The sequence below is a fragment of the Dunckerocampus dactyliophorus genome, chromosome 19, assembly GCF_027744805.1.
Source record: "Dunckerocampus dactyliophorus isolate RoL2022-P2 chromosome 19, RoL_Ddac_1.1, whole genome shotgun sequence".
Taxonomy (NCBI): domain Eukaryota; kingdom Metazoa; phylum Chordata; class Actinopteri; order Syngnathiformes; family Syngnathidae; genus Dunckerocampus; species Dunckerocampus dactyliophorus.
Genome location: NC_072837.1, coordinates 5,595,492 through 5,608,812, shown reverse-complemented (window position 1 = coordinate 5,608,812; position 13,321 = coordinate 5,595,492). Strand labels below are relative to the sequence as shown.

At 40.9% G+C, this 13,321-nt stretch overlaps 1 long non-coding RNA gene across 5 annotated transcripts in view; it reads right to left on the bottom strand.

Annotated features, from left to right (window-relative positions):
* Positions 1–3,088, bottom strand: part of LOC129172378 (uncharacterized) — a 129,414-nt gene extending 126,326 nt beyond the window's left edge. For all 5 annotated transcript variants that reach the window (XR_008566993.1, XR_008566994.1, XR_008566996.1 and 2 more), the window contains exons 1-2: positions 2,921–3,088; positions 2,730–2,827 (exon numbers count right to left, since the gene is read on the bottom strand). This is a non-coding gene — a long non-coding RNA (uncharacterized LOC129172378). The remainder of the gene's footprint in view (positions 1–2,729; positions 2,828–2,920) is intronic.
* Between the last annotated feature and the right edge of the window lie 10,233 nt (positions 3,089–13,321).

Here is a 13,321-nt window from a genome sequence, read left to right as displayed (position 1 = left end):
AAACCCCTCGCACGGGCTGACTGATGACGACATAAGCAGTTGTCGGCATAAGCGGTTGTAATAATCATACAAGTAATTACATCATCACATAATCAAAAATAGCCAATACGTGCCCATTTACAGTCGTCCCTCGTTCCATTGCTGTTCCAATAATAGTTTTTCAAAAATGATTGAATTAATAAATGATCGCAGTTTCTTGGTTGACTGTGGCCTATTACTCCGTGTGGAAGTGGTACGTTTTTGGCAGCTTATTTTGTCCTTATTCCTCGCTCAGTTTCACACCTATTCTTACGTTTAGAATAAATAAATTGGAGACTAAGTAGTTAGCTCGGTAAATTGCTACGATTAAGGTGGTGGCCGTCTCCTACGTCACTTCAGTGATGCCATAGCCTGTGCACATGCGGTGCGCAATGTTATGTAACATAGCTAGCAGTAGTGTCGGAGTGGACGTCTATGTGGTTGTATACTATATTACTAAGTAATTTGAGTAATACAAGTGTAAAGGTGACTATAGGGCTGTTATTTCATGTTTACATATAATGTTTTTAGAAGGTTTTCTGAATAGTTGTCGATTAAGTGGTTAACTGATTGGATAATTGTTGCAGCTCTAGAAGATAAATGATTCTTTAACCCACGGTTTGTTGACATTGTTTTCCTCCATTTGTGCATATTTTGTATTCTGTTTTCATATGATATTTCATACTATTATCTAACAGAGCTGCTGCGGTAATAGTTGTATGTCTTGACCACAGTGAGCTTACATACTGTATATATGCAAACCTTTCTTTCATTGGCTTACAGTCTACAAAAAAAATTGGATTGGTGCATTTTGTTGATGCTGTTGGGTGGTACAGGTTAACCACACTATGTTTTTATTTTGAAGCTTATTTTGCACTGAACAGGAAGTCACTGTTTTGTTTTAAGGCGGCGTAACTCTACTGTCATTTTTCAAAGAAATTGCTACAGATGTTTGATAATATCGTCCCACCGATATTATCGGCTTGATATAAAATGTAATATCGGTTATATATGTATATATATATATGTATATATATATATATATATATATATATATATATATATATATATAGGCCTATGGGCTCCCGTACTTGCCGCCATCGAGGCATCCAGCAGCACCAATACGTGGAGATACCTCGTCACGTCCTCTGTTATTCCTCGTAGTCAGAACCAGGCTTGATATGTGGAAACAACGGGCGTGGGTGTGCCGCACAGAGCACCGACGTTAGCTAACTCGTTAGCTTGTAGCGGCGCTGGCACAGTCGAGGTAGGTGGCCCTCAACAATAAGCAACAATTCTTTAGCAATAGCTAAGTGGCTACAACAACCTCATGACCTGGAAACGGAAGTACACCTCTGTTGGTTGGTAGGTAGGTAGACAGATAGGTAGATATTTTATTAATCTCAAAGAGAAATGTCTAAAATGTCTAAAACAATATTGTGGGTCACCATAATGTGTTAATTCCATGACAGGAGATATGTGATGCTACACATATCGGTATCGGTTGATATCGGAATCGGAAATTGAGATTTGGAAAATATCGGCATATCGGTTATTGGCAAAAAAGCCAATATCGGACATCCCTAGAACTGACCCCCTTTGGTCTCAAATTTAATATCAACAAAAGTATGTCAACGTCAGTTTCGGAGAGCACTTTTTAGTCATTAAACTTGACTTGTTTGTCGACAAAAGTGGGACCGACTCAGGTCAGGTTACACTGTATGCTAAAAAAGATGCTTGATGCTTGACTGGCAACCCTTAACAGGATAAGCAGCAGGAAATGGATGGAAGATGCAGAAATGTCATATGACAAAAAACAACCAATGGTTCTAACGGCAACTTAAGCACTGCAGGAAAATAAACTTTTGCCATCCCAAGCACAAGCATCAGCAGCACCACCATGTAAAATCAGAAGCCAAACATTGGATTTTCATGACAGCACATAAATAGTTTTTACTTGGAGCATGTATTTGAACTTCTGTATCATTCATCATCCGCCATGGAGTGCTTGTTAGGTAGGTGGGGAGGATTAAGAATATGTCAGCAAAGGGAATCTAAATCCAAGTTATTTGTCGGATTTGGGGTGTTGGGGAGGAGGAACGGCAGAATGTGAAAGGCGGGAAAAAGCAGCAGCGCCCGCTGTGCAGAGAGACAGAAGCACAAGTCAGCAACATTCGCACTCAAACGCAAACATCAAACATCACCCAACACGCCCAATGAGACACTTTGATCTCGCCGGCTCCGCAGGAAGCCAGCATCTTTAGAAAATCCTCCAAATGTAAATTAATTTATGCGAGAAAGAGCTCCTGAGGCGCTGGTGTGCATCCCAACAGTACGTCGGAGAGCCTTGAACCCAAACTCTACAGCTTAGCCCAAGAGACACTTCAACCCCGGTGAGTCCATCTAAATTTAGCACGCCATGCTTGTAGTTCCACCACCAGTCGGAGTTTCACTTTACTCCTTATTGATCAGCAAACACTTGAACCTCTCTTGACCTTGGTATTTATTGCTGCCATTTGGAAAACTATTTAAGATCACAGACCATTTGTAACAAGTCACTGTGCTGTAGATCAATATTAAACTAGATACCGTAGATTGCCAGGTGGGCAGATGCATGATGGATAGGATGTATATAGTCATGTTTTTGCATGACTCGCTGTGTTTGTGTTGGCCTCCAAACATAAACCATGCCATGCTAACAATTTTCCTACCTTAAAAGTTGTCCACTCCTGTGATGTTTAATGGCGGTCGATGTCCATGTTGCTTTAAAACCGCCACAGTTCTTCAAAAGTATCCTTCAGTTAATTTCCTATGGGATCAAATGTAAAATAAGATTAGGTGTAATAGTATAACTGTGGTGATAATTAGGCCTCAAAGGAGGCCACACAAAATGTTCACTTACCTTTTATCATCCACACATTGGTACATAAAACAGTCAGTCAATTTGGGGTCATTGAAACAAACAATAAAAAGAAGTTTTTCACAAAGTTTGAGTTCAAAAATTAATTTCCCGCCAAACAGCCTTCCCACAAGCCTTGGGAAGCCATTTTGCCAAAGCTGTCAAAATAGGTGTGTCTTGCTTTTCTACTTCCTGGTTCAACCATGTGTGGGGGGATTATTTTTACCCTGTTTCATAAACGTAAAGTTTAGGCGGTTTTTTTTTTCAAATTCATTTTGGTAAAAATGTTAGGTCAAGTGGTTACTGAAGTTTTGAGTGATACAATTGTGTCAGTTCCTTATATATGTTCAGACTAATTCACATTTGACTGGTAAGTTGACCCCCCCCACCCACTAATGGTTCAGTCCGCTGCCTCCACTGCAGGCAGAACTCACTATACCTTACTCTCACACATTGGCCTGTCATTGAACAGGAAGTGCAGGGAAGACAAGTACCATATAAATATATATAGTACATATACATTTTATTTGATTATATTTGATATATATACATATATAATTGCGGTGAAATACTGTATGAGGTGAAAGAAAAATACAGTAGTAGTCTATCTGTGTGGCATGAGAGAAAGTTAGCACGCAAGATGGTGCGTTCAGGTGTCGTCGAACAAAGTGGGACGGGTCGCTGCTTGCGACAAACAATATACAAATGCCAAAACTATGGGATTTTGTAACTGTATATTATTTTAAAAATAAAATAATGGCCCTTATTTCCGAAATTGATATGCATTTACATACAATTTGATGTAGTTATTTACAAGTGTATTTCTTTTTTATTTATCATTGTACCTGCAAGCTTCCAGAGGTCTGGTTCAGCCCCACCCATGGACAGGTGCTGGGCCGCGGCCAAGGGGTGGAGGCCCCCTGCTGTAGGTGAATACACAAGAGTTGTGGTTGCTCACACGGTCAGGGAAACACCGCCCCCTATCGTTTTGGTGAAGAATTGGAACTCAGAACCTCAGTCCTCAGCCTAATCGCATGAAACATCTCTTGCTGGCACACGCCACTACAAAGCTAAATACAAATTTGTTTACATATTTGAAGGTTTTTCAGATAACACCATGATTACTCTCCCTGCTAATTACATTTATGAAGGAGTAATTCTGTTGGTAACTCAATGAATTTTTAGGGGAAAGTAACTAGTAACTATCGCTGGGTGAAGTACTTGGACGGGAGTGCTTTGCTGACTGCAAAAACACCATGCATGCTTTTGTGTGCAAAGCATGGTCTCAGTAACACTGTAAGGTAGAAGCAGGAGTGGTGAAGAACAAGAGGGAGCAGATCAACACCCCAGGTCACATCACTAGTGTCAGCAACGCTTGGCGAGCTGTCTAAACATCCTTCAGGTTACAGCCGTGCACGCGTGCGTTCACGGCCGAGTGACATGCTTGTCTTTTCCGCCCGTCAGTGTAGACTTTCTGGGATATATGAGAGCGCAACTCTTTTCCCCTGCACCTCTCCTTCACACCAAGGGCCCCACTGCGTCCCTCCAACCTGCCTCGAGGTCCTATAATCTTTTTACAATGTGTTGAAACACAGCAATAAATCTGTTAGCTTACAATCTAATTTCCCTGGCCTTTTCCAGGAATCCTCATAAACTTTTGGCGCCCCCATTAACAGCCCTATTGAATCAGAGCGCTTAATCCGCTTCCAGGTGAGGGGTCAGAAAATGAATGCTTTGATATCCATCAGACTGACGGTAGCAGAGAAAACTGGGTGAGGGAGAGCGCTGCGGAAAAGGGCAGCGTCTCTTCCTCATAGGTCAATAGCAGCCAAGAGAGTCAGTCATTCACTTTTTCCTTCAGCGCAGCTCTCATTTCCCATTTAATATGGACATCCAATTAATGTGAGCATGTCTGGGGCAGCCTGGATCCCCTTGAATTATGGCCCATCATCTACTCGGTTATGGCCCGACGAGAGGAAGGAGAATGGAGGAGAGGAGGAAGCGGAGAAGGAGTCAGGAGATGGAAGAAACAAGATGAAAATTACAGGATTTTTAGGATGGGGCATTTCTTTACCTTCGAAAAGTCTTGGCTTGCTGCAGCCACATCATCAGTAAACACCAGTGCGACTGTTGTATGCCCATGCCATGAGACCTTATGCAGAAAAACAATGGCAGGGAAAACACTTTCCTAATGGAATGATTAGCACATTTAATTCCATCTTCAAGGTGTTCTTCAGACACCATTGCTATAATGTGAGGACTCATCTCCATGGAGACAGCAGAACTCTTAATGTAAATCATTACATTGAGAGCACTTACATGAGGTCAGACAAACGTCTCTAGTACGTGTGTGTGTGTGTGTGTGTGTCCAAACAGTATTACACGACTAAGCCGTGAGATATTAAACCTGGACAGCAGCACCTTATTGTGGTCACAGCAGCAGGGATTTGTCACTGTCATTTGTACCTCATTATCTAATTAACAGCCACACACACACACACACACACACACACACACGTACACACGGTCTGTGTGCGTGTGTTTGTGTGTGGTGGTACAAACTGTTCAATTAAACTTTTTTCCCACCAGACAGAAGCTTGACTGTCTGTTATTATGGTCTATGGACATCACCACTGGTGATATATATTATTTTTTTACAATTAAAAATTTATCATATTATAATCTCTGCACACTGACAAATATTTTATTGTCAATTTGTCCCAGAGAAGTTTATTTTATTTGATATTTAATTATATTACACATACTAATATATGTGGTTAATGCAATATATAAAATTGGGTTAAAAATTCCGTCCCTCGTTTATTGTGGTGAATTGTGAATTGTGAAAAGTGAATTTCTGCAAAGTACGATTCAAAATAAATAAACTAAATATTTTCGGAGTTATAGCATAGAAAACCTGTTTATCCATCCATTTTCTATGACGCTTATCCTAATTAGGGTCGCGGGGGTATGCTGGAGCCTATCCCACCGGACTTCGGGCGAGAGGACCCTGGACTGGACGCCAGCCAATCGCAGGGCACATATAGACAAACAACCATTCACACTCACATTCATACCTATGGACAATTTAGAGTCTCCAATTAACCTAACATGCATCGTTTTGGAATGTGGGAGGAAACCGGAGTACCCGGAGAAAACCCACACATGGGGAGAACATGCAAACTCCACACAGAAATGCCGAAGCGGAGATTCCAACCCAGGTCTTCCCGATCTCCAGACTATGTGGCCAACATGCTAACCACTCGGCCACCGTGCGGCCCAGAAAACCTGTTTATGACTCTCTCAATACGGATTTTAATATTAGTAGAACCCTCTAGACATGAAATAACGCCCCACTAGTCCCTTTTACACTCGTATTATTCTGTGTTTACATCACATTGCACAAGCTGCGGGATCACTGCAGGAGGGGCACAACAGACGGCCGCCACTAGCATAGAGACCTAGCAAGCTAACTAGTTAGCCTCTCCAAGTTACTTATTCTAAACTTTCAAACAGAGTGTGGAAGAAGAACAAAGAAGCCAAAAACGTACCACTTCCACACAGAATGAGAGGAGAACCTTTTTTTCCCACTCGATATCAGCCGTGGCATGTCGGCTCGGCTCCGCCGGCTCAATAGCCAGTGTCCGTGCAGTGTGAAAGGTAATGTAATCTAACGTCATGTCTCATAACATTACTGATGCCTGGTGACCGGAATATTCCATATAACTACTCCAATAGCAAATTGATATTGACACAAGCGGATACATTTCTCCCTATCTCAAATCTAAAGAAAATTCAACAATAACAATCAAAAGTGATTTAAGGGTTTTTTTTGGGCAAAAGTTTTGCAAAAACTCTAATATTTTTGATTGAAGTTTGAGCAAAAGGCTCGCAGGTGTCAATACATAATTTCCATAGTTTGGTGATGTGTTTTAATCTATCTTCTGAATAACAGCTAGATCATAAAACATCCTTATGGAGCTCATTAAGTGAAGAGTTGGACGGCAACTGTACGAGTAAAACAGTCCATCTGGCTCCTATTGGACAGAACAAACTAATAAATATCTTATCGAAACATACTTTCTCCACAATTCAGGAACATTTCAAAGGAACAAGAAAACGTGCAATTCATTAAATTGTAATATCTGTGATATCTTCCTCTGCTTTCATACTGTTCTCCCTCATAATGTGAAGGAAGATAGAGGACTTACTGATAGGATACGTGAAGTATTTCCTAAATCCCGATGGTAGATGCTTTATTATTAAAAGTCTGCAGTTCTAAGAACTTGCCAGTCCCTAGAAGAACTGAGGTGGAATATGTTGGTGTCGCTGCTGGAGCTGGAGCCTCTCCCAGTTAACTTCGGGTGAGCGGTGGGGTCCGCCCTGGACTGGTCACCAGTCACTCAGGACACTTCTACTGTAGACCAGGAGTGTCCAAACATTTTCCACTGAGGGCCACATACTGAAAAATGAAAGGATGCAAGGGCTATTTTGTAAATATGCTAAGAAGTTACTGTATTAACAGTCTGTATTGTATATGTATATATACTGTATTTTATAAAGGTGAAAAAGCCTATTATTAGTATAAATGCCAGTCTTTGCTTTTTTTTCCTCATTTTTGCTGTTGTTTTTTGCACATTTTCCAAATATTTAAACTTTTTTCTTGAAAAATCTTTGCGCATTTTCTTTTCATAAAATTATGACTTTATTCCCATAATATTATACATTTTTTCACAATCTCATTTTCCAAAAATTACAGCATATTTGTTTCTCATAATATTACAACTTTAAAATTATTATTTTTTAAATATATATATTTATTTATTTTCCCTCATAACATTCCCAGTTTATTCTTGTAAATTTCAGACTTTTTTCTTGTCACAATACAACTTTTTTGTTTTCATATTTTGACTCTACGCTCATAAAATTACAACAGTTTTTTTTTCATTTCTTATGTTGTTCTAAATGTTCTTCTCCTAATTACGACTTTATTTTAGTGTATATATTATGTACATATATTTCTAAGTTGCCATTATTTTTCCTCACAATATAATGACGTTGTTGTCATAAAATTACATTTTTTCTTAATATTTTGACTTAATGCCTCTAATAATTAGTGCTGATTTTTTTTTCAATTTTTGCTGTTGTTTTGTGTTTTTTTTTCAGTTTTGTTGTTAAATTATCTTTTCAGAAGCCAATTAAAACACGGCCATGTAACGCATATGGCCCCCGGGCTGCACTTTGGACACCCCTGCTGTAGTCAAACCTCCATTCACACTCACAATTCACACCTATGGATCGTTTTAGAGTTGCCAGTTAACCGAACATGCACGTTTTAGGCCGGGAGGAACTGCCTATGTTGGTGTCATTCCATTTAAATATACACTGAATGCCCCTGAACATCAGGAGAAAGACAACCGGACTCACTTAAACATATTTTCAGTGGCATTTAGACTTTATCTCAGAGGGTCCAGACAGGAAATAAGAGGGAAGGGGCAGTGGTATGAATTTCCTGTTGGACTCATGCTGGTATGCATAAATCACTGCAAACACTCCATGGATTACTTACACTCTACTTATGTGTGTTGCTCACAAAAACAGTTTACAGTTTAATTTGAGCTATCCCTATAATTGAAATCCAATTACTCTGCTGAGCATGGATATACATGGAATATCATGAACAACTGGAGGACGCCCCTTAGGATACATAGTGGTCTTCTGCGACCATGCGCCATGCACATATCCTCAAAATGTGATCATCATTACACAAATGATCAGTGACTTATGGACAACTAATGGCTAAGTCCGGCCTCTGCCTCGGCATGGACGTTTTGCTTGATGGCAGCCTTGTTTGTCAACCAATCTTGCTCAAATTTTACCCACATCTGCGTGTCAGTCCCCTAAAGTTGTCTACCAAATTTCATGGTGAATCGGTCAAACACCTCTGAGAAATTTCAAGTCACTCCACCTTATTGGGTGAAACTTTAGGAGTTATGATGCATGGATTGAGTGTTGAGTTTGATAACAGCGCCGCTTTGTGGTGTATTGGTCAGAGAAAGCACAAGCAACACAGCAGGGGTGCATGTTTTGCCAACTTTTCATCCTTTCGTGTGCAGCGGTTGAGGAGTAGAAGTGTTAGCTTACACAAACAAATGCTGCTCAGTGTTCAGTGGATAGGTTCCCAAAATAGCCCGCAATAAGTGAAATCCACGAAGTAGCCAACTTCATTGACACTTTACACACTCTTCTCAGACAGGCAATAACATTTTCTGACATTTCTCTCTTGTTTAAACACTCTCAAAAAAGCTCCAACCTTTGTTTGAATTTTAATGATCAACCTACAGAGAGGACGCAAGAAATTATTAAATCACCCACGCGTATTTCACTCATGTGACCGTGCCTTCTCGTCCTGTACTGTAGCAGTACTCCTCCTGTTGCAGTCCTCCTGGATCATTTTTGCAACTAAGCAAGCTAGCGATGACACAGGAGACACGGCAGGGCAGCACGAATGGGATCGATTGACAATGGTCTACAGCCAATCAGGACGCAGAAAACAATGGGCAGTGCAGACAGACAAGCAAGAGAGAGACAGAGACACTCAACTTCCCACAATGCAATTCTTTTTAAAGGGCCAGGTTTGGCCCGTAACAGCGTTTATACAGTCAAAAAATGATGAGATCGCCCTTGTTTCTTCAGTTTATTGATCCATTTTAATGCCTGGTACAACTAAAGGTACAATTGTTTGGACAAATATAATGATGATAACAAATATAGCTGATACGGGTTGAATTTAAGAGCTGATATCAAGCAACTGCCATGGTTTTCTTGATCATGAATCGCTAGAGCGTCGTACTGCCAAGAAATTGCACTCTTCTGAGCTATTTCTGTTGTCATTGTTATATTTGTCCAAACAAAGGGACCTTTAGTCGTATCAGGCTTTACAATGAACAAGAAACTGAAGAAACGAGGGTGGCCTAGTCGTTTTTTCCATGACTGTACACTAAAGGAAATCCCGCGAAACAGCAAATCCGAGAAAGGTGAACCGCGATCGAGCGAGGGAACGAATCATGTGAACAAATGAGGACACCCCATGAGGTCTAGATTATTAGCATTATAGCATGTGTATGTTTAGCAGCTATTGGATCACATCAAAACTGCAGATGAATAACTTATTTAGAGAAAAAATAAAAAGTTAGCTTCCTTCACAAGTATTCTGGCCTTGAAGGAAACACTACTGTGTGTGTGTGTGTGTGTGTGTGTGTGTGTGTGTGTGTGTGTGTGTGTGTGTGCACAAACTTCACTGTAGTTGTGTTTTAAAAGACCTAATGTTTCCTGACACCCCACAGTTAAAGTATCATAGAAGCAGCATGATCGCCCCTGGCTAGTGGGAAAGAGACTGCCTGGGGCCTTTTGCTCTGGGCAAGAGTGTGTGTGTGCGTGCGTGCGTGCGTGTGTGTGTGTGAGAGATAGAGAGAGAGAGAGAGAGAGAGAGAGAGAGAGAAAGCCAGCGTGTGTGTGTGTGTGTGGTGCTTTTCAACATGCAATATTCTTTGTGTCATGGGCTTAAACAGCTAAACAGGACGTTCAGGGGAGAGACGAAGAGGAGAAGGCTGAGGGAGGACGAAGACGACAGCTCTGGGTGGACACAAAGCACCGCAGCCCGCCACTGTGTCCGACTCCTCCTTTAATGAAGGGGGAAATTAAGAGCGGGGATGAAAGGAGATGAAGAAATCCTTGCGATAAGTCGACTCTCGTTATCTGGTTAGGCTTCCCTCTCTGTCTTTTTTTCCCTCGCTTCTGTGTGCCCGCCGAGCACGCTGTGTTCTCCATTAGCAGCGACGCCGTAGAGCTTTTGGTGTGCGTTGTTGAAACTCGTTTGTTATTCCTGAAATAATCTAGCTGGTTTATAATATTCTCTGCTAAATTATTCAAGTGGTTCAGGCTCAGAAGTTTGAGCAAATTGCTGCTTTTTTTCCCCCCTTTTGCGCTGTGTTAATCATTGAAGTCAGACCGTCAACTACTGCGGGCCTGGGCTTACGGTTCTGCTCGTGTCTTATTAACGTTGCACATTTTTGCCTTTTCCAGTACAATTAGCTGCAGACCAGAGCCTTACTACAGTTATGATATGATGATTATGTTTTGGACTGGGGTTGTTTGTGTGTTTTGTTCCTCCAAAAAGAGATTTGAGTCAAATTGGTCGCATGCGCTCCTTTGTTTTGACCCAAAAATGAAAGAACATTTTAGGACTGTGGATCCTCAACGTTTTTTTTACGCACACTATGAAAAGTTCTCAAAAAGTTCTCGCAAATAAAAACAAATGTACACAAATAAGTCATTTAAAAATAATGAAATAAGTACAAAATACCGTAATTTCCGGATTGTAATTTGCATCCACTAAATTTAGAGAGAAAAACAGATTTGTAGATATACAGTATAAACCGCACCAGACTATAATCTGCACATGTCCGTGTCATGCAATGGCATATTGTGGTGTGCACGAGTCAGTGAGAACCGAGCAGCTTTTAATTTGACGGGAGCCAATCAAGAGCTATGAGAAAATCGGAAATCACAGAAGGTCATGACAACACTAAACTCATCACACAGCAAGTTAACACTCACAAGGTAGTTAAGAAATATACAAGGCAAGTACCAATACGAGTTTAAAAGAAAACGACTATGTTAACTTCTTCCCATGATGCATTTCTTCCCAGCAGAGCAGTTCATTGGGAGCTCACGAGCTCCCTCTGGTGGACACAGGCACGCTGCAATGATTCATTCGACTGCTCGTGGAGCTGAGCTCCCAATGAACTGGCCAATGAACCGCTCTCCTGGGAAGAAATGCAATATTGGAAGAAGTTAAAATAGTTCAAATTGCATTGGTTTTTGTCATGTATATTTCTTAGCTACCTTTTGACTGTTAAGTTGATGTGTGCTGATTTTAGCGTTCTTTCTACGATGACACCATGAGTCCGACTGTTATATTGAGTAACGACGTCCTGCAATTCCAAGCTCGTTGTGAGTTCCCTTATAGCTCGTGATTGGCTCCTGCCAAAGAAAGCGTTGCCGTTACCTCACTGACTCGTGTATTTAAACAATCAGTAGTCGTTCTGAAGTAAAGGAGGTGTCACGAGATTAGAACATGGTCAGAAATTAGCCGCACTGCTGTATAGGCTGCAGGGTTCAAAGTTTAAGAAAAAAGTAGTGGCTTATACACCAGAAATTTAAAATAAAATTAATATAAAAAAAATGTAACATCCATCTCCTCCAACCGTCCTCGATGAATCTGGGCTCCTAGACTAGACAGAGCACGCTTTCAGGACCTTTTCGTTGATTGATTTGTATCATTTCAACAACTAACAGAAAAGTTCAATCTTTTGAAGTCGCATCTTTTCAGGTGTTTCCAATTTAGGCGAGTTCCTGTGACTGTGACGTGATTTTACCAACTTATACTTGAATCATACCTAAATTAGCATCAAAGTCGCTCACACTGCACACAAACCACAGGGAGGATGTATAAAATACAGTCATAGTAACATTAAACACAAGAAGAAAATGAAACAGTAATTAAAAAATGAGAAGAAAAACTCATCACGCTGCTTTTGAATCCCTGCAGACACTTGAAGGGACGTTGCAAGGGAAGGAGAGCCAGTCTGAATAATGAGACCGTGATGCTGCTTAGTTATCACTGTCGATTTCATAGGAGAAGATCCTTTCACACCTTCAAACATACCACGGGTCGCAGCGTTTGAGCCGCTTGGAACAGGCTTGCAGTCAATGCCGATTTCTCCGCTCACCTTTTCCCAATGACTAATTTCACTTTCACTTTTCTTTTCTTTGACCCCAGAATAGTCTGCATCGCACTCGGGAGGCATAGAGGAGGTTCAAGTTAACTGAAAGGAAGTGTAGCAAGCGCAACTGTGTATTACATGCAGTGTCACTCTCGCACACGACACGTGACTCTTTTTCTTTTTGTGCAGGATTATTCATTTATGGGAATGCGTTCGCAACACGCAGCGTCGGCTGGTCCAAACATTACAGGTTGGATCACATCGTCGCATCAAAACAGATTTAAGGTACAGAGATGGACTTTTAAGTCGATTCGACTGTAGATTAAGTGAAACATTTTTCTGTGTGTGATAAGTGCATACGACATTAAAGCAACTGAAGACACTGAAATGAGTCTACAGTTGTGTGAGACAGCTGCGCTGCAGCATAAAGTGAAGATCTGCCTTATTTGGACTTTGTGATATGTTTTGAAATGTAAAACGCATCACATAAAACATGTTTTTTTGAACGTCTACTTGCACAGTAGTGGCCTGTCCCTGCCCAGAGTGAGAAGAAAGAAGGTTGAGCGCACGCTAGTAGTGTATCATGGTGTCTAGTCAGAGCCCACTCAGCAGATTA